This window comes from Podarcis cretensis (genome assembly GCF_951804945.1).
Source record: "Podarcis cretensis genome assembly, chromosome: 6".
Classification (NCBI taxonomy): Eukaryota; Metazoa; Chordata; class Lepidosauria; order Squamata; family Lacertidae; genus Podarcis; species Podarcis cretensis.
Window position 1 is genome coordinate 71202402 of NC_137175.1, and position 18873 is coordinate 71221274.

Sequence of the window (18873 nt, forward strand, 5' to 3'; positions counted from 1 at the left end):
TGGACATAATGGGCAACCAAGGTTAATTAACCCAGGAACTCTTCGACCATGGAGTACCAAAAAGAGAGGGTGAAAGCAGTGATGTGAAAAGGGAGTATGCAAGCACTGGGCTCATGCATATCTTGGCTTACTAGGCAAAGATAGATCTCCAAGCTGGGTCAGCGTCAAACAAACCATGGTTAGCTGGGTCAGAGTCAGAAGTAAAACAAATGAACTAACCCAGTTAAACAAACCATGGCTTATACAGAGTGAGAGAAAAGGTATGACAACCTGACTTTGGGCCAATACATTATCTTGCCTCCCTCTACAAGTTGCTAGAACCAAGCGAAGGCCAGAGAATGTCTCTCCAGAGCATCTCTGATAAGGTCTTGGGCTGGGCCAAATTATTTGATTGTTGAGATCTGGACTTGTCCACTTCCAGGGCCAAGCCCACCCAAAATGGCATATGCAATATCAGGCTAATCTGAGAAAAGGATTTCATCAATGCATATTTGGAAGGGAATCCAGTAACAACTGGCGTTTCAACTGATTAGTTTTAATGGAACACATTGCAAATCAGCCAGCCATTCTTGGAACATCACCTTGGCTATTTTTGCAAAGGGTTTCATGTTTTCAGTTGCTGCCAGCAGATTGCAGGAACAACATAATCGTCGTGATTCAACTCATTAGTTCAAAAAGTGTTGATTATGTAACAAAAGAAAAAAATCAGAACAGCTGCTAACATGCAGCCTTCCCTTGTCCTTGGAGACTTAGTTCCTACACCCAAGTGTAATAAGGTCCTAACTAGAAAGAAATATTGGTGAGCCATTTTCAGATGGCCTATTCCTTTAATTCCACCCAGCCCCCAGCCCCCAATGCAGCCAAGTGAATTGGATTGGGACAGCAGGACTAGGAGGGGTGGGGTTATAATTTCCCCTTATATTGTTTTCCTACAGTGTAGTAGTTGTAGGGCTGGACTAGGACTTTGAAGACCAGCATCTTTAAGATATCAGTCTTCCCTTCTTCTCTTTCCATGGTTCATTTTACATATCATAAATCCCTGCATATTTTACAAAAACTATACCACTCATTATTCCATTATTGCATCCATCAAAACTTGTTTACAGTGTTTTCAGCTGTACACAATTATTTCCCAAATATTCAACAAACATTTTCCAATCTTCTTTAAATGTATGTTCTTCTAGTTCTCTTATTCTATATGTTAAGTCTGCAAGCTGTGCATATTCCGTCAACTTAAGTTTCCATTATTCTTTAGTTGGGACCTCGCTCGTTTTCCATTTTGGGGGCTAACAAAACACGGGCTGCAGTAGTAGCATACATAAATAACCTGGGAATTTCAGTCTGAATTATCCCCAACAGAAAGGACTCTGGGTTTTTTGGGAAAGTACTTTTAAACATTTCTTCAAGTCATTATGGATCATTTCCCTATACTCTTTTACAAGTCCAGAATCAGAGGTAAACTTTAGACGCACAGGAACACACATATCATATTAATTTATTTATTTGTTGTTGTTGTTGTTGTTGTTGTTATTACTACTACTACTACTACTGCTACTACTACTACTACTACTACTCAGGAGTTTCAGCTCCTGAGTTGTCTTCAATGACAGGCCCATTTAGAGTACATAGCAATAGACCAGTTTGGAAGCAACCAGAGCATAGAGTACCGTAGACAAATCATCTATGTCCAAAAGGTCTGTAGCTGGCCAGAGCTGGAAAAAGGAACTCCTAGTCACCAAAGCTACCTGAGCCTCCAGGGATAAGGTTGCATCCAGTCCCTAAACTATGGACCTGCTCCTTTCAGAGTACTGCAACCCCACCCAGAGCAGGGCATCTTACCACTTCACAGATTTGAGAACTCAGCACGCATAACACCTCTGTCTTTTCAGGAGTCAGCTTCAATTTATGAAGCTAAGGAGGTGCCTGTTCTGTGCTGGATCACAGTGGTTTCAATGAAGGGTCTTTCCTAGCCCTTCCTAGAGATAACAGACACTGAACCTGGAATCACCTAAAAACAGACAGGCCACACCTGGAAGCCCACGTTGTCAAACCAGACTCCAAACATAATATGGCACCTTAACTGCAAAACAAATGGGAGGGTCAGGCAAGGAATTAACTCCCTTCCCTGCATTAATGGAAATGGAGAGTCTGTGTATTCAGAAACACGTGTTTCTCGACCTCAATTACCCCGAAGGAAAGCCATGAAAAACCCAGCTCAATTTACAAGCTAACCTTCTGCTGCCTCCAAGCGACAAGCATGACGACATTGCAAGGTCCACTGGATCTGTAATTTCAAGTCACTGCAAACCCTGACCTCAGGGTGCCCAGTCTTCATCATGCCTTGAAATGCTGGCGCCAGAACTCAGCACCATGCAGGAAGAGCCACTCGCGAAGTTAGCAGGAAAGCTTTGTGCTCATGTAATTACTAAAACCAGCATTTAAGAACAAACGTGATCTGGTGACCGTGTATTTTTATGCACGAGGAATTCTCCGATGCTTGGAAGAGAGAGAAATATCTCGCAATATGCCGCAAACGTCTTCCATTTCAGAGAAGTCTGCTCTGCCAGACAACTTTTCTTTTAAATAGATGGGAAACTGCAGTACAGTGGTACCTCAGGTTAAGTACTTAATTCGTTCCGGAGGTCCGTTCTTAACCTGAAACTGTACTTAACCTGAAGCACCACTTTAGCTAATGGGGCCTCCTGCTGCCGCCGCGCCACCAAAGCACAATTTCTGTTCTCATCCTGAAGCAAAGTTCTTAACCCGAGGTACTATTTCTGGGTTAGCGGAGTCTGTATCCTGAAATGTATGTAACCTGAAGCGTATGTAACCCGAGGTCCCACTGTACAACGGAAGATTTAGAGCTGAGCCGAACATGCCTCTTCCACCAACACAATTTCCCCACTGCTGAATAGGAGGCAAATTCAGAGAAGCCATTTCAAAGCATGAGCATCTGCAAGAGTTCCCCAAAGTTTAGAGGGGTACTTAGCATTTAGCAATTGTATTGCAGCCTTACTTGCTCTGTCAGAAAGAGCTCTGCTGTTTATCACTTGCAGAAAAGAAAAAAAGCAAGATGGAGGGGGGAACCACCCAGAAAATGGCGCATGTACACTCTCTAAACCTTTCAGGAACTTTTGTGCCTCTCTCACCCAAACCCCACCCCAGGCTTGGGGTCCCTTCTTCCTCTTCTTTTCCATCCAATTTAGAACCAAAATGTCACCACAGAAACACAATATATTTCTAAATATGCATTTAAAAAGGTAAAGGGACCCCTGACCATTAGGTCCAGTCGTGACCGACTCTGGGGTTGCGGCGCTCATCTCGCTCTATAGGCCGAGGGAGCCGGCGTACAGCTTCCAGGTCATGTGGCCAGCATAACTAAGTCGCTTCTGGCGAACCAGAGCAGTGCACGGAAACGCCGTTTACCTTCCTGCTGGAGTGGTACCTATTTATCTACTTGCACTTTGACGTGCTTTCGAACTGCTAGCTTGGCAGGAGAAATATGCATTTACCATATTGCTAATGTATTCTCTGAAGGTGAGAGTGGCTCAGTCGGTACGGAACGAGACGCTTAATCTCAGGCTCGTGAGTTCGAGCCCCACGTTGGGCAAAATATTCCTGCACTGTGGAGGGTTGGACTAGATGACCCTTGTGGTCCCTTCCAACTCTACAATTCTCCAAATCAAAACTTGCAAATGCTTTGCTACGGCTGGCACAGCATTACAGTCTGGGAAATGCATAAATGCCTGCCTCAACTCGCAGCTGGACCATGTTTACACAGAAGGTAGGTCTCTTCAGGCAAGCCTCTCCTAATCAGCCACAGGCATCTGCATGGCAATGTGGCAACAACAACACATGGTTGTCACAAGGATTACTGACACAGTATTCGTGAAACACTCTGCATGGTCAAAGGGAACTACTGAATCATTTAGGATGAGGGTTCAACCATGCTCCAACTCAGACAATTCCAGCCCAGAAGCCCTAGGAAGACCAGATTCTCCCCAGCTCCAAGACTGTCGGTGTGGACTGGTCCCCTTTAACTGAAAAGGCACCTTTCGGGGAAGGCACAGCTTGCAATTGGGACACAGCTGCTCAGTCCAAGTTTGACTGCCGCTGAAGCAACATCAGAGCTCTGCTCCCTGTTAGAATTCAGCCTGAACTCTGCACAAGGTAGCCTTGTCGCAGTGTAAAACAGATGCAATGCCATTAAGACAAGTAAATGGGTGCCCAAAGGATCCTTTTTCATGAACCAAAGGGTCTGGATTGACATTTTAGATGAAACGTCCTCTTCTCCCCTCCATCAAGCCTTAGTTATGATGATTAGCGCTGGCCGCTGTACAGAATGAAAGCCATAATGGCAGCCCAACGCGGGATCCTCGGAAATTATAATCTTTAAATCGCACACCATGTAGGCATAGTCAAAATCAGAGTGAAATGCATTTTGTAGAATTAGAAGAAGAAGAAGAAGAAGAAGAAGAAGAAGAAGAAGAAGAAGAAGAAGAAGAAGAAGATGAAGTCATGCATCACTGCTGCCTAGGAATCTTGGTCACATGTTTAAAAATCCCTGTATTCATAAAGCAGATATCTGAGAAGGATTTAGCTGTCAAAAACAGAGTTATTCAAACAGCCTTGCTCTCTACTGGCAAAGGATGAAAGATCTGAAGGTGAGCACATCTTATGCGCTTTATCTTCAATATGTGCTCACTGGTGTTGGCTGTACTGCTGCCCCAGCATTTACTTCAGAGTCTAGCAGATCGATTTTTCTAAGAACAGAATTTCTTCTTCTCACTGGTACAACCACTTAAGAGAGCACTGCAGATACATCAAGGAGAAAGAGCATCAGCAATAACTTCTCTCTTTCTCTCCCTCCCTCCCCCTCTTTCAAACTAGGTCACTTTAACACACACACACACACCCCTCTACCAGTTTTGCGCTTTTGTCCTATTCTGCTTTAAACTTTGGAAGGAAGTAGTGCACCGTGTTCGCAGTTTCAGTAAAAGGAAACCTTTTAATAAGAAGGCTCACGATGAAGCACATCAGCTTTTGTGTTGCACAGAACTCTTCTTCGGGGTAGATGAAGGGGGGGCACCATGTGGCATTGTATGAGCTACTAGACCACACTTCTCTAACATACCCTCCAACATTACTCTGATGAAAATAGGGACATCCTAAGGAAGAGCGAGTTGGGATGTGGGTGGCGCTGTGGGTTAAACCACAGAGCCTAGGACTTGCCGATCAGAAGGTTGGCAGTTTGAATCCCTGCGACAGGGTGAGCTCCTGTTGCTCGGTTCCTGCTCCTGCCAACCTAGCAGTTCGAAAGCACGTCAAAGTGCAAGTAGATAAATAGGAACCGCTCTGGCGGGAAGGTCAACGGCATTTCCGTGCACTGCTCTGGTTCACCAGAAGCGGCTTAATCATGCTGGCCACATGACCCGGAAGCTGTACGCCGGCTCCCTCGGCCAATAAAGCGAGATGAGCGCCGCAGCCCCAGAGTCGGTCACGACTGGACCTAACGGTCAGGGGTCCCTTTACCTTTAAGGAAGAGAGACATTCCGACTTATGTAAATCCAGGACCGTCCCTGGAAAATAGGGAAACTTGGAGGGTCTGCTCTAATTGTGTGCTGCAAACACCTGCAGCCCTGCTACCTCCCTCCTCCTCCTCCTCCTCCTCCTCTCCTCTCTCTATCTTCATGTTTCAACATTGCTCCAGAAATGTGGAAAGAGAAAGAGGGGGAAAGATGGAAGAGAGAGAAAGTGATTTCTGAACACACAGAAATGATGCTACTGTTGGAAACTCAGGCGAGTGTTGACAGGTTCCTAATGTATCTTGTGGGTGTCTGAAAACTCAGACGTTTTCCCATGTGTGGGAGAAACGACTATTAATACCAAAACTTGCATAGCTGTCAAGTGTCCCTTATTTGAAGGGACAGTCCCTTATTCCAGCGCCATGTCCTGCTGCTGTCCCTTATTGATGGATGTCCCTTAAATGTCCCTTAAATGATGTCCCTTAAATTTCAAAGGAAGCAGCTCCTCTCCCTCTCTCCCTGCTGGCCAGGAAGGAGGGAGGCTCCAACTGTGTTGCTTGGCTGTGTTGCTCACCCAATAAGAAGTCTAAGAACGACAGGGGGGTGGAGCTTGCATGCCTTGTGTGTGGCTAGTTAATGCAAGCTGAGGGGGTTTTTGAATGCTGGACGCCATTTTGTTGCACGTGCTGCTGCAAATTTTGCAGTGCAAACCCAGGCCGGGGAGCCATCTTAAGTTGAGGCTGCATAGGCCTTGTGGTGCATGTGATTCAGATTCTATTCAGTTGAACCTCTGGTTACAAAGTTGGTTGGACAGTGTTCTCGAAGCTACCCAGCATGAGTTTGACCAGACTGCAGGAGGACAGGAAGACTGGAGTGCCTGGAACAGGTGAGGCTGCAGGTCCCTTATTTTGGCTGCTGGTCCCTTATTTTCAAGGCTGCTGGTCCCTTATTTTCAAATCTGTAAGTTGACAGCTATGAACTTGCCATCTTCCCCCTGTCTTTGGGGACATTCACAAAATGCATCCAAGACAGGCAATATCCTTGTGTGGATACTTCTGGTATCAGCCACACATCAGGTGGAAAATTAGAAGTGGATCTCGTATTGCCAGGTGGGGTTAAAAGTTGGGCCTCTGAGTCACTAATAACCATTGAAGACTATTTTATAAGCTTCATTTGCATATTTTAAGTCCCCTCTGTACTCTGATGGTTCATACTCATTTAAAAGCTGCAGGCCATGGAGAAAGGGAAACCTATTCCATCCCTGCAAACAAAATAAGCGCATGTACCAGCAAACTAGGCCATAGGTGCTTTCGAAAACAAAATGAAAACATTCACAATAAAGCATGTAGCTATGCTTCTTAGCAGCTAAAAATAGAAGCAAATGTCAGTCCAAGGACAAATTTAGAAGTAAACACAGACTAATGTGACCATAGAAGAATATAGCTAGTATCCTCCACACACACAGCAAATGTAAAAATAACTTTGTTGACACATGGCTAAATTTGTGTTACATATGTCTTCCTTCCGGACTGGTTCATTTTCCAAAGTGTGTATTCCATATTGCCTCAGAACACAACCCAAAAAAACAAAACAATTAAGAACTCTCTCGCGGGGAGGCAGTTTCCACTGGGTCACAATCCTGCCCTTGTCTTAGTACCACCTCCCAAGCAAGCTCAGCACTGGCAGCAATGTAAGAGGCAGGAAATGAGAGCCAATCCAGGGAGGGGGGGGGGGTGAGACTTCCCTGCATGGAGAAATAAGCTTGAAAATTGCATTTAGAGCGTCTGTGAGGAAAAAAGACTGACAGTCACAGCTCTCGGCAGCATATATTTGCAGGTGAAATAAATGTATGCTTCCACTTCAAACACTAGTTTTAGAACATATGCAAAGCAGATCTATAGTGTGTACCCATTAAAACATAACATGTCATCGAAGCCTAAGGCTGCAATCCTACGCACCAATGAACTCTCGCTGAACTCAGTCAGATTTGTTTTCAAACAAGCATGCATATAGGTTGGGCTGTAAGCAGCTGAAGCATTGAAGGATGTCTCAGGCCAATGCTTATAGAAAGGGTTATTTTTCATTTGGGGTGGAGCGTTGTTTTAAATTTCTTAGGTTTATTGTCTTCCCTTCACCATAATGTCCCAGAAAAGGTCACAATGATTCAAAATACATTGTTGGTTTTTTTTGTTTTTTGTTTTAAATCATTTTTCCCTTCTGATGCATACACAATGAAAAGCCAAAAACAACTAAGTTGTGAGGCCGGCTGAAAACATCGTATTAAAGTTGTCTACTGTATTATTTTTCACAGCTCTGGGCATTTTAGCAAATTGCGAAAATCTCCGTCCTCAAAACAGTCTAATCGTAATGACTGCAGATCGAAAGTCTGAAATGGAAGTCTGAAAGTTCTCCATGCGTTCAAAACTAAAAAATTGTGCTTAGTTCATCACTAAGCCCATGGTTATTGGGTAGGGTGGACACATAAGCTGCACTCAGCCCACCAAAATCTTTCCCCTAGAAAAGCTTCTTGCAGATGGTGATGGAGATGCATAACTCAATGGTTGCCTGTACAGTTCTCCCTTGTTTGACACGACTGAATGCCTATGGCCAGGTTCACACAAAATGATAAGCCATGGCTTGTTTAACCCACTAATGTTTTGTTTGAATGTGTGTATGCAGTCCAGCAAAATAACCATGGTTTGTTTTCTGCCAACAAGCCACAATGTTTGTTGTTCCATATCTATACATTAGCTATTATGTCTAAGCCTAACAGCCTTTCTTCATCCCATGATTTGTTTGACCACCCAACACCAAGATGCTCACCAGCCTGCAAAGGCCTTTGAAACTGGCGCAACTGGATAACAAAACAAAGCATGGTTAAAACAAACTATACCCAACAGTAGAGAAACGAGAAATGCACTGGGAAATGCAGAAACAGCAACAGAAGGAAAACTAAAGGAGAATTATAAATTGAACAGCGTTTCATATGTCCATTGTTCCAGACAATGCTGCAAGCAGCAAACAGAGCTGCTAGGGGATCTGGAAGTGAAGAAAACTCAGCACTAATAAGGTTTACACTGGCCCACCAGATTTAATTTTTAGCCAAAATCCTACGGTCAGTTCATCCAAAGCATTTTTGCACTCTGTTGTGCATGCTCAAACGGTGCGGCAAGTGTAAATGTATGTGTGCATTACTACGCCTGTTCCGCCTTAAAAAGGATGCAATCAACCTTTATCTCATGCACCTGTGTTACAAGAAGGCAGGTATGAGTTACATTTGATACCTCAAACTCGCATTCTGCAAGTATTCACACCCAAGTACAAACACTGCATGGAAATCAATACTCTGGTGATAAAAATATGCTGCTCAAGTAGCCAACTTCTTATGAAGCGTACATCAACATATCTGCAGAAAGCAAAAGGAACTCTTCTTTCCCATTATATACTGCTGAATTCAGGAGATGGCTTTTCGGGGGGCGGGGGCAACATGTTAATGTACCACCAGCCCATTCTGATGACAATCCGCATTGAAAGACACAACAAAGGGCAGAAACTGCACAGCCAAAAGTAGATTAAAGAGAAATGGCAGGACATATGCTGACTATCCTGACACCAGTTTCCATAGCCTTGGGCAAACTGCAGAAATATCGTTGCTGTTTTGCTCATGCTGCTGAATTTCAGAAAGATGTCAGGGATGTACAGTGGGGAAAACAAAGAGATGCCTTTTGACAAAGTTAAAACTATGGGTGTCAAAGAAACAAATGGATCAACTGTAGATGCCAATTCATTTTCTTGCCAACATTCTCAGTTCCCAGCACCGATGGCAATGCTTAAGCGTTAAAGTAGAGGCGGTCACCATGACCTGGATATCCAGAAATCAAACACTGACCATATGAAATACCATATATTTCAAAACTTTAAGAAGTATGCATTGTATGCCAGTGCAGTGGTGCTTGGTTTTGTTTGTTTGTTTTGTTTTTGAAGTTACACTGCTGAATTTGTCGAGATCATTTTAAGACTGCCAAGTATATAATACATGGATCTAGACAGCAGCAGGCTTTTCTACAGATAAAAGAAATGTATTTGGACATTCATTCAGAAATCAATTGGCAATTGACAAAACAGGAAAGCATGCTTCCCTTTCTTCAGTCTAGCAATCCTATCCAGGAAACTACTGACCCTGTACAGTGGTACCTCGGGTTACATACGCTTCAGGTTACAGATTCCGCTAACCCAGAAATAGTACCTCGGGTTAAGAACTTTGCTTCAGGATGAGAACAGAAATCATGCTCTGGCAGCAGCGGGAGGCCCCATTAGCTAAAGTGGTCTTCAGGTTAAGAGCAGTTTCAGGTTAAGAACGGACCTCCAGAACGAATTAAGTTCTTAACCCGAGGTACCACTGTATAAGTTTGCACCCTACACTGCTGTGCATATGGAGCTCTTTCTCCACCAAATGCCATCTGTACTGCTGCCACCATGCAGCCTTCCTCTCAAACTGGCTGGTGCCCTCCAGATGCTGCTGGACTTCAACTCCCATTAGCCCCAGCTAGCATGCCCAATGGTCAGGTGTGAGGAGAGCTGTAGTCCAACATCTGGAGGGCACCCAGTTGGGGAAGGCTGGTGCAAGGCAAGGGGAGCTCAGGCCAAGTGGCTTGAAAGCAACAATAGTGGAAACCTTCTGTTTCGAAATTACTGTGCAACCAAGAGCACAGAAGCCCCTGATGAAGAGGGTTCACTCAGAAAACACTGGATCTCCTGAATCTACACATGTCTAGTTCACCTTGGAGATTTCTTCTCCTTCTCCTTCTCCTTCTCCTTCTCCTTCTCCTTCTCCTTCTCCTATCAATTTGGAACAAGTGCCTTTCCTTCCTCTTCCCCAAGTGGCTTGAACTGTTTCAAAACTTGGGGAGCTTACTATTGTTGATATCATTTATTATCACTATTGTTATGCCTACTGGCGTGGTTGCTCGAGAGCAAACAGGCAAGATCTCCACTGGTCTTTTCAAAAGGCTTTATTATCAGTGCAAAAACATTTACAGTGCAGAACGTCTCAATTCCATGTCTTGCTCAGTCACTAGTAGAATCTGGGAGTGGGCGGTCCTTAAACCTTCCCCAGCAGAGTAGTCTCTTGACCCCCATCCGACGCCTCCCCTCTCTGCCCGTAAACCTACCGCGCAGAGAGGGCGTGGGTAAAGGGGGACCTGCCTACCCTCCCCACTTTGCTCATGCATGGTGTCTTGGCTCTGTGTTGCATCCTCCGAGCCCTGCATCTCTTCCCCACTAGAGGCGGGGCTTCCCTCCTCCGCGGAGGAAGTGCTGCTTCTCACGATCTTTGGAGGCTCCCTGTAACCCAGCTGCCCTTCCACCTCTCACCTGAGCTGATGGCAGTTCCCTGACAGCTATAAAGTCATCAATGCACATGATGCCACCCAAACAACAGGTTTCTTAGGTCTTTGCCCAGAAGAGGCGTACAATCAGTGTTTGAAATTAGCCAGGCACATTTTGCACTTGGCGATCAGCCACTTGCAACCATGGCGCTTGACATCTCCATCATCTGGAGGTGCATACCTGGGGGTCATTGGCTCCTGACTCTTTTCGCACACTAATACCACATCCTGTAGAATTCTACCTTTTATATTTCATCTGCACCATTAGAATGAATTTCAGGAGGAAAAGTGCCTTTTCTGTGCGGACTGAGCAAGAGCAATAAACAACATTATAGCTAATTGCTGCCGCTCGTCTTCACTTCCCCCACCCTACTGCCCTGCTCACAGTTGTGAAGAATATTCTTACATTATGACTGGTCTGTGTCTCCATTAAGAAAAAGAGGTAGGACTGTCCCTGGATAAAGTGACTTTTCTTCTTTAAATTCACAAAGCTCTTAACCTAGCCGGAGGTTGTCATCTGAACTTGGCAGATGTTTAACTGAGAATCAATCACAGTCAGTCCATCATTGAAAAAAAGACTTTAGAGCCATCTTGCCCCCAAATGGCGACTAGACATTCCATTTTGGCGACTGTAACCTTTGTTTAAGGAGCTTTTTGGTGCCTAGCTTATATATCTGAGTTTCGACCATTACAATCGAAAAACAGGGAAAGAGAGACAGGAGTAAACAGGGGAGGCTATGCAATTGTTTTGATGATGCAGACTTTGGCTTAGTTACAACAAGCCAGTGTTCCCCAGTCAGATGTTGATGGACTACAACTCCCAACATCCTTGACTCAGACTGGAGTTGGAATCCAACAACATATGGAGGTTACATTAGGTTAGGGGCAGCTGCAATAGGCTACTGAGACCAGGGGAGACAGGACACTTTTCTCTTGCAGAAAGGCACTGTTCTTTGGCAGGTAGACAGCCTTACGCCTGAAGCATCAAAAATAAGAGATCGCTACTCTTAAGCTCAAGGAATAGTAGGAAAAGAAGGAGGCTTGTGCAACAGAAACATCAGGACCTGGCCAGAGCGACGTAACAAAACTACAGAAATCAGTATCTAGAAGATCTTGCATCTGGAGACACTAACCGCTATAATCACATATGATGTGGTACCAAGCATAAGCTTCTCAAACTGTATTCTACAGAAAACCCTGGGGTTCTGCAAAGCAATTCAAGGAGCTCTGCTAAGAAAAAACTGCAAAGGCAGATTTTTGTATGATGTCTACTGAGCTGCAGCTGTGGGGATTAAATGCAACCACTCAAGCAATTGTCCTAGGAAGGAATCCCTTCCTCTCCTTTCCCCTCGTTGCACTTTCCAGGGGTTAAATTTCAGTAGTGGCCAGCAGGGCAGCCAGAGGGAGCATCATGGTCTGTTTCCAAGAGAGGAGGGGCAAGCAGTGGGGAGCTTGGTGGGGTGCAGGTGCAGCAGCAGAGCCGATCCGCTGCTCACTGCTGTACAATGCTGAAAAGTCGGGTAAACTATGCTTCCCTGACCACTAAGGTCGCTGCGTTTAAAAGTTGCCACTCTGGCTGGCTCTCCCAATAACCAACACCCTCCCCTGCTTTTATTTTATTTTTAATCATGTTAAAAGAAATGTACTCGGGCAAGTGTTCTGCCAAAGTTCTGTTTAAAGTGAAGGGTTCTGCCACTGGAAATGGTTCTAGACAAAAAGTGATAGGGAGCCCTGCAGCCCAATGAGAGAGTGCTTTAAATTCTACCCAGTCTACAACACCAGGAGTTTTACGAAGATACCATCTCTCTCCTTTAGATCTTCAACTGTTCAACAGAGCTAAAAGTGATCTACCTTACGTGGCTGTTGTAAGGACAACCAAAAAGTACTTTTGCATATTAACATAGGATGGAGAACGTCCCTCTGTCCCTCTCCCATTATTTACATTCACTTTCTCAGGCACATTCTGCACTTGAATTCTGCATTTTCCAAGACTGGCTGTGCAATCGGATACATGTCCAACCAGAACTATGTCCCAGTGGTGCTTTCTCCTAGGTAGTAAGTGTATGTAGGGCTGCAGGGGGTTGGGGCTGCACCCCCCACTGAATTCAATAGGACTGACTTAGGACTGCAATGTAAGCTCCTTTTTCCCTACAAGATTGGGCCCTGGCACTACAGCAACAACAATTTCTTTGAATGAAAGAAAATGCATTTCTTCCCCTTGAAATTGAGCCCATTAGCACTTTTCTCCCTTATCTGAAAGCCCCATAGAATCTTCTCAAAATAACTGTATTTCTCAGCTCTTTTAAAATAGCACATCATTGCCCTAAAGTTTCCACCTCCTAAAATAATCCCATCACATTCTGCTGTGTAATCAGGGTGACAGCATCCTTGCTCAGAACATGGAAGTCGTAACAAACCCATTTGTCCTCTAAAGGATTATTTGGCTTCAGCACGATGGAGGTCACTTTAACCATTTTTTTCTTTCGTGTACAACAGCTTAATATTTCTCTTAACCTAATATTACACTTAACATTTGCATACCTAATTGAAATCCCCACAACCACAGTCAGTGCTATTATCACTCATATCACAAATATTTTCTTCTGAATGACGGGCAGTTTTTTCCATATGGTGCTTCTCATTTATTATTGTCAACAACCTGAGTTAGCATATCCTGGGGAATTTTTTTGCATACTTATACTTCAGAAAAGAAAGCAAAAAGCCATAAACATTCATTTTCTATCTAGCTGGAAGACTGAGGGGGGTGAGGAGTCCATAGCCAATAAATTGCCCCCTCTTTCTATCCTACTCCATTTCTGCAGGCATAAGCCAAGCAGTTCATTTCTAGTTTCTATCACACAGGTGATAGAAATGAAGACACCATCGTACATGCAAGCATATTGTACCAAAGCTGAAAACTTCCAGTCATTGTGGTTTAAAATAAAAAATAAGAAATGTCCTGATCTGACTTAACACATTCATAAAGATTCAGACGACATTTATCCAAATGCATTTCATCATTTAGGCCCAACACATTCTTGATTTAGGCTCTCCTCCCTGCAACCTCCTATTTCCCTGACATGAGAAAAGAAAACCTCTCCGGAATTATTATGCCTTTCTTTCTTTGTCTTTCTTTCTTTCCCCCAGCAAAACATCTTTGTCAGCAACGGTGCCACAAAGCCCTTGGGCACAGCTAAGCCAGTGCAAATCAGAGCAGCACCCCTCTCTCCCCCAACAGCAGGGGAAAGGAGAACAAGAAAATAATAATGGCAATAATCGGAAAGAGCAAAGCACAGCTGAGCTCTGGGTGCACATGACAAAGCAAGGTGAACAACCACTGCAGATCTTCCAGATGGCTTGAAGGCATCACCTTCCAATGGGGCTTTTCCTGAAACTGGGGAGAAGGGCTCTCATGGGGTCCTTTTCCATGGGGCTCCCTTCTTCAGCTCCTCTTTGCAGAAAAGGATGCTGAATCATCAGCAGTTTCAACCCGGTCTCTCCCCTTCCCTGACACCCGCCCCTATTTGTTGCAGCATCAGTTTCACCCATGCAACCCCCCCCCCCCCAAAGCTCTTCTTTCTTTCCTTTTTGCAGGGCACAGATAGGGAGAGAAGGGGCGTAGGAGCTATATAGCTATTGTGCTTAGAATATGCCCAGGTTGGCTGGCTGGCGGCGAGGGACTGGGAAAGCTATGATCCCTAAATGATGCAACGGCTCGCTGTCATTTACCTGCAATAGGTGGCGGGTCCCTTCAACCGCCGCCCCCCCGGGTCGTTGTAGTCCCAGGCAGCGCCGAGATCCGGCAGACTCCTCCTCGCTCGGGGCTGCCCGGTGCCAACGGCCAAGGAGACTGGCGGGTGTGCCTCGCGTCCCAGCTCGCTCCCCCAGCAGCGGTGGCAGCATCTGCTCCGGAGCCTGCCAGGGCTGGACACGCTCGCGAGGTGGGATGTTGCTGCAGAGCGGGGAGGCCGGAGTGAACCATTCCTCAACCGCGGGGGAGATGGAGCAGGGGGAGAGAGAGAGAGAGCCATGCGACACCCGCTGCCCGACCAGGGAACTGCAGGGCTTCTGTGCACTAAAAGGGGCGGGAGGCGGATTGCTGGAGAAATCAGATACTTAGACAGCATCTCAAAAAGCAGACAAATCACCTTGCCAACAAAGGCCCGTATAGTTAAAGCTATGGTTTCCCCAGTAGTGATGTATGGAAGTGGGACCTGGACCATAAAGAAGGCTGATCGCCGAAGAATTGATGCTTTTGAATTATGGTGCTGGAGGAGACTCTTGAGAGTCCCATGGACTGCAAGAAGATCAAACCTATCTATTCTGAAGGAAATCAGCCCTGAGTGCTCACTGGAAGGACAGATCGTGAAGCTGAGGCTCCAGTACTTTGGCCACCTCATGAGAAGAGAAGACTCCCTGGAAAAGACTCTGATGTTGGGAAAGATTGAGGGCATGAGAAGAAGGGGACAACAGAAGATGAGATGGTTAGACAGTGTTCTTGAAGCTACCAGCATGAGTTTGACCAAACTGTGGGAGGCAGTGGAAGACACGAGGGCCTGGCGTGCTCTGGTCCATGGGGTCACGAAGAGTCGGACATGGCTAAACAACAACAAACAAAATTTATGGAAATGGTGTACATTAGAAGAAAATAAGATAGAATATAAAACAGAAAAAAGCTGCAAACTCCATAAACTAAAGGCAGGGAAACCATTTCTAGAACTGTACAATTATTATTCCATAAAAAGACTGGATCACAAATCAGGGGACAATTGCCCAACAGGAGACAATTGAAGGGATAATTGGAGTGGCAATGCCACTACTGCATTAGAACACCAAAGGCTTACTTCCTTCTACAGGTCAGAATGGTGGAGGGGAGACTGATCTTTTTGTAGTGGGGTGGGCGTGGGTGTGCTGTACCAGGACCAGGGTGGCACAGCTTAGAAGCCTAGGTTGAATCACTCTCTGAGAGATGGACTGGTACAGGATCCAGTGGATCAGTGGCTGGCCCCACTCTGCCCTGCTGAATTGTTGGTCCCTATGCTGGATCCTCCCAGCAGGAGGGCTGATGTCAATATCATCCTGCTTGTTTGAGTGAAGTTTGGGCTTCTGCTTGCCATTCTGTGGGGAAAATGAAGCTGATACCCCAAACACCATAGAAGGGGGCTTTGTTGGCTCCAAGCCAATGGCGAGCTGTTCTGTGTGCAGTTTGACCAAACTGCGGGAGGCAGTGGAAGACAGGAGGGCCTGGCGTGCTCTGGTCCATGGGGTCACGAAGAGTCGGACACGACTAAATGATTAAACAACAACAACAACAACTGTACATACAGTATATATGTATATGTGGTACCAAGGCGGCAGGAGATAAGATCCCACCCACCTACCCCTCTCCTGCCGTGAAAATGTAAAGGCCCGCCTCGGCTGCCTCCGAATTGCAAACAGATGGGATGTAGCAACCGGAGAAGCGGCATTCTTGTCTCTGCAGCCGGTGCATCGGCTGCCCATCTTCTTCGACTGCTGCAGCAGCAGGACTGACTCAGTTTCCCCACAACAGCAACGAGGTGCATCGGGGAAAGGGTCACTTTCCTGGGCTTCATGCACTGCATCATCAGGGCTCCAGTGAGCAGATGACATAGGCAAACTCCGGCCCTCCAGATGTTTGGGACTACAGTTCCCATTATCCCTGACCACTGGTCCTGTTAGCTAGGGATGATGGGAATTGTAGTCCGAAACATCTGGAGGGTCGGAGTTTGCCTATGCCTGTGCGAGATAGCTTTACTTGGAACACGGTTTCCCAAGCTTGACTCTCCAGCTGTTTTTGGACTACAACTCCCATCATAACCTAGCTAGCAGGACCAGTGGTCAGGGATGAGGGTAACTGTCGTCCAAAAACAGCTGGAGACCCAAGCCTGGGAAACCCTGATTTGGAAGTAAATCCTGCCAGTTTCTAAAGGATTTGCACCCAAGTAAGTGAATGTAATGAGGATTATGACACTGCCCTGTTCCCAATTATAATCATGCAGCCTCACACACACAAATTGGCTGCTTTTCCTTGCTGTTCTCCTGCTAATATTACTTCTCCAATTCCCTTCTCTCCCTCCTCACTGGAGAGTTGCACTCAAACAAACCATACTCGCCCCGGCTTTCCTATAGCCTTCCTAGCGCCTTCTAGATGTTTTGGACTACAATTCCCATTGACCTTGTCCGTTAGCTGTGCTGGCTGGGGGCTGATGGGAGTTGTAGTTCAATAAGCTTCCACAAAGCTGGCTACCCCTGCTCTACATACTTAGGAACATCCCATTGAACTCAATGGGGCTAGATTCTGAGTGGGCACATATAGAATTGCATTGTTAACCGGCCATTATAAGGAGGGCAAAATGTTATCCCTTGCTTGTCTCTTTTCCAAGGCCTGACAGATAGAAGATTCTAATTTGCATTTGAGAAATCATGGTTTATACCACCCAGACTAAAATGGCACACCCATATTTATTTATTAAAACCACTTAATGTTCTAGGGTTTTTTAATCTGCAAGTGGTGTGCTGCGCTGATTGTCGATTTGCTACCACACCAGGTTCAAGGTACTTGTATTAATTCACAAAGCCCTAGACCAGGGTTTCTCAACCATCAATCTCTGAGTAATGCAAGATTCCAGGGGTTCCATGTTTCCTTTTGAAAATGAGGCACAGCAGAGACTGTGGTGTCTTTATGATATATTGTTTATTTACACACATATATAAAACATGAGCCTACAATGGAGGGGTTCACAGCATCAACATCCCAAAAAGGCTGTGTTTCTCCTATAGCCGCAGCTTTAGATTCAAGCAGAAATCAGCCATGGCTGGCGCTCTCTCTCTCTCTCTCTCTCTCTCTCTCTCTCTCTCTCTGCCTTTACAGCCTGCTGTTCTTTTCTAGACCACATCATACACACACTTTTCAACCCTAAATTCTGGGTTTTGTCCGTCTAACTATCTAAGAGCTGGAGTAGGGGCCCCACTCATTTACTATCTGGCACAAAGCCCCCTTTCTTTTGTTCTTTTAATGTCCCACCACCTTTCCTTTCTTTTCTTAATGACCTGTCACCCCAGGCAGTTACCGCAACACAGGAAGCTAGCCTGGTTTATTTAGATTTTAATGCTTGCTGTATCCAGGGATTAAAGAGGTCCAGCGCCCAGTTTAACACCCAAAGCCTTGATTCAATTCAAACACTTACTGGGTCCAGGGATTATCGGTGTCTGGCACCCACAAACTCATAACAGTACCTTGTGCAGGTGACGCAAGCAATGTACGCATGACTCAACTTGTACAGACAAACTGTTATTTCTTCCCTTTCCGCTGCATGGATGCCTAGCAATATATGATGACTGAGTTTTCTCCACCAGTTTCCACCTCCTTTACATGCAAGGAACAAGAGTAAAGCACTCATCTTAGCACTAGACAATGGACATCCCTTGTATTTCATCCTATGGTTATCACCACGCTCCCTGTGGCATCACAATGCATCCCACCCCTGCTCCTGATCCCATCAATGATCAAAGTATGCCAAGCACAACCTGAGTGCTATGGCCGGCCTTCTATTAGAACCTTCTGATCACACAAATAGCTATTCTATAACTTTGCCAGTCATCCTGCTATGCTTAAAATGATACGGAATGGATAGTTTAAACAAGCAGGTGCCACCAGCATGAATAATGTTTATTCTGCTCTTCTATTTAATCTATATTTTGAACAGTGGATGGTGCAAGTGTAAAACCACATACAAGAAAGTTTAACACCAACCCCATCTGAATCAGAAGGAAAACGCAACTGTTGAAAGAGTACTTAAACTAGCCCATCACCTTTTTTTCACAGTTGCCAGTCAGATGCTTATGAGAAGCATGCAAGGTATGCCCTCAAGTTAGGGAGAGTTGTTTTGTATACTGCATTGTTTTGACTTTTATGTAGTTTTTCTTCTTTAAATTAGATA

General features: G+C 45.3%; 1 protein-coding gene across 3 annotated transcripts in view; it reads right to left on the reverse strand.

The window, feature by feature from the left end:
- Nucleotides 1–18873, reverse strand: part of TTLL7 (tubulin tyrosine ligase like 7) — an 81966-nt gene that overhangs the window by 61158 nt on the left and 1935 nt on the right. Inside the window, exon 1 of one of the 3 annotated variants that reach the window (XM_079981271.1) lies at nucleotides 14642–14855. The exons of the other annotated variants lie outside the window; for them this stretch is intronic. The gene's annotated coding sequence lies outside the window, so the exon portion shown is untranslated. Of the gene's footprint in view, nucleotides 1–14641; nucleotides 14856–18873 lie in introns of those variants that run through there. 3 annotated transcript variants of the gene reach the window in all.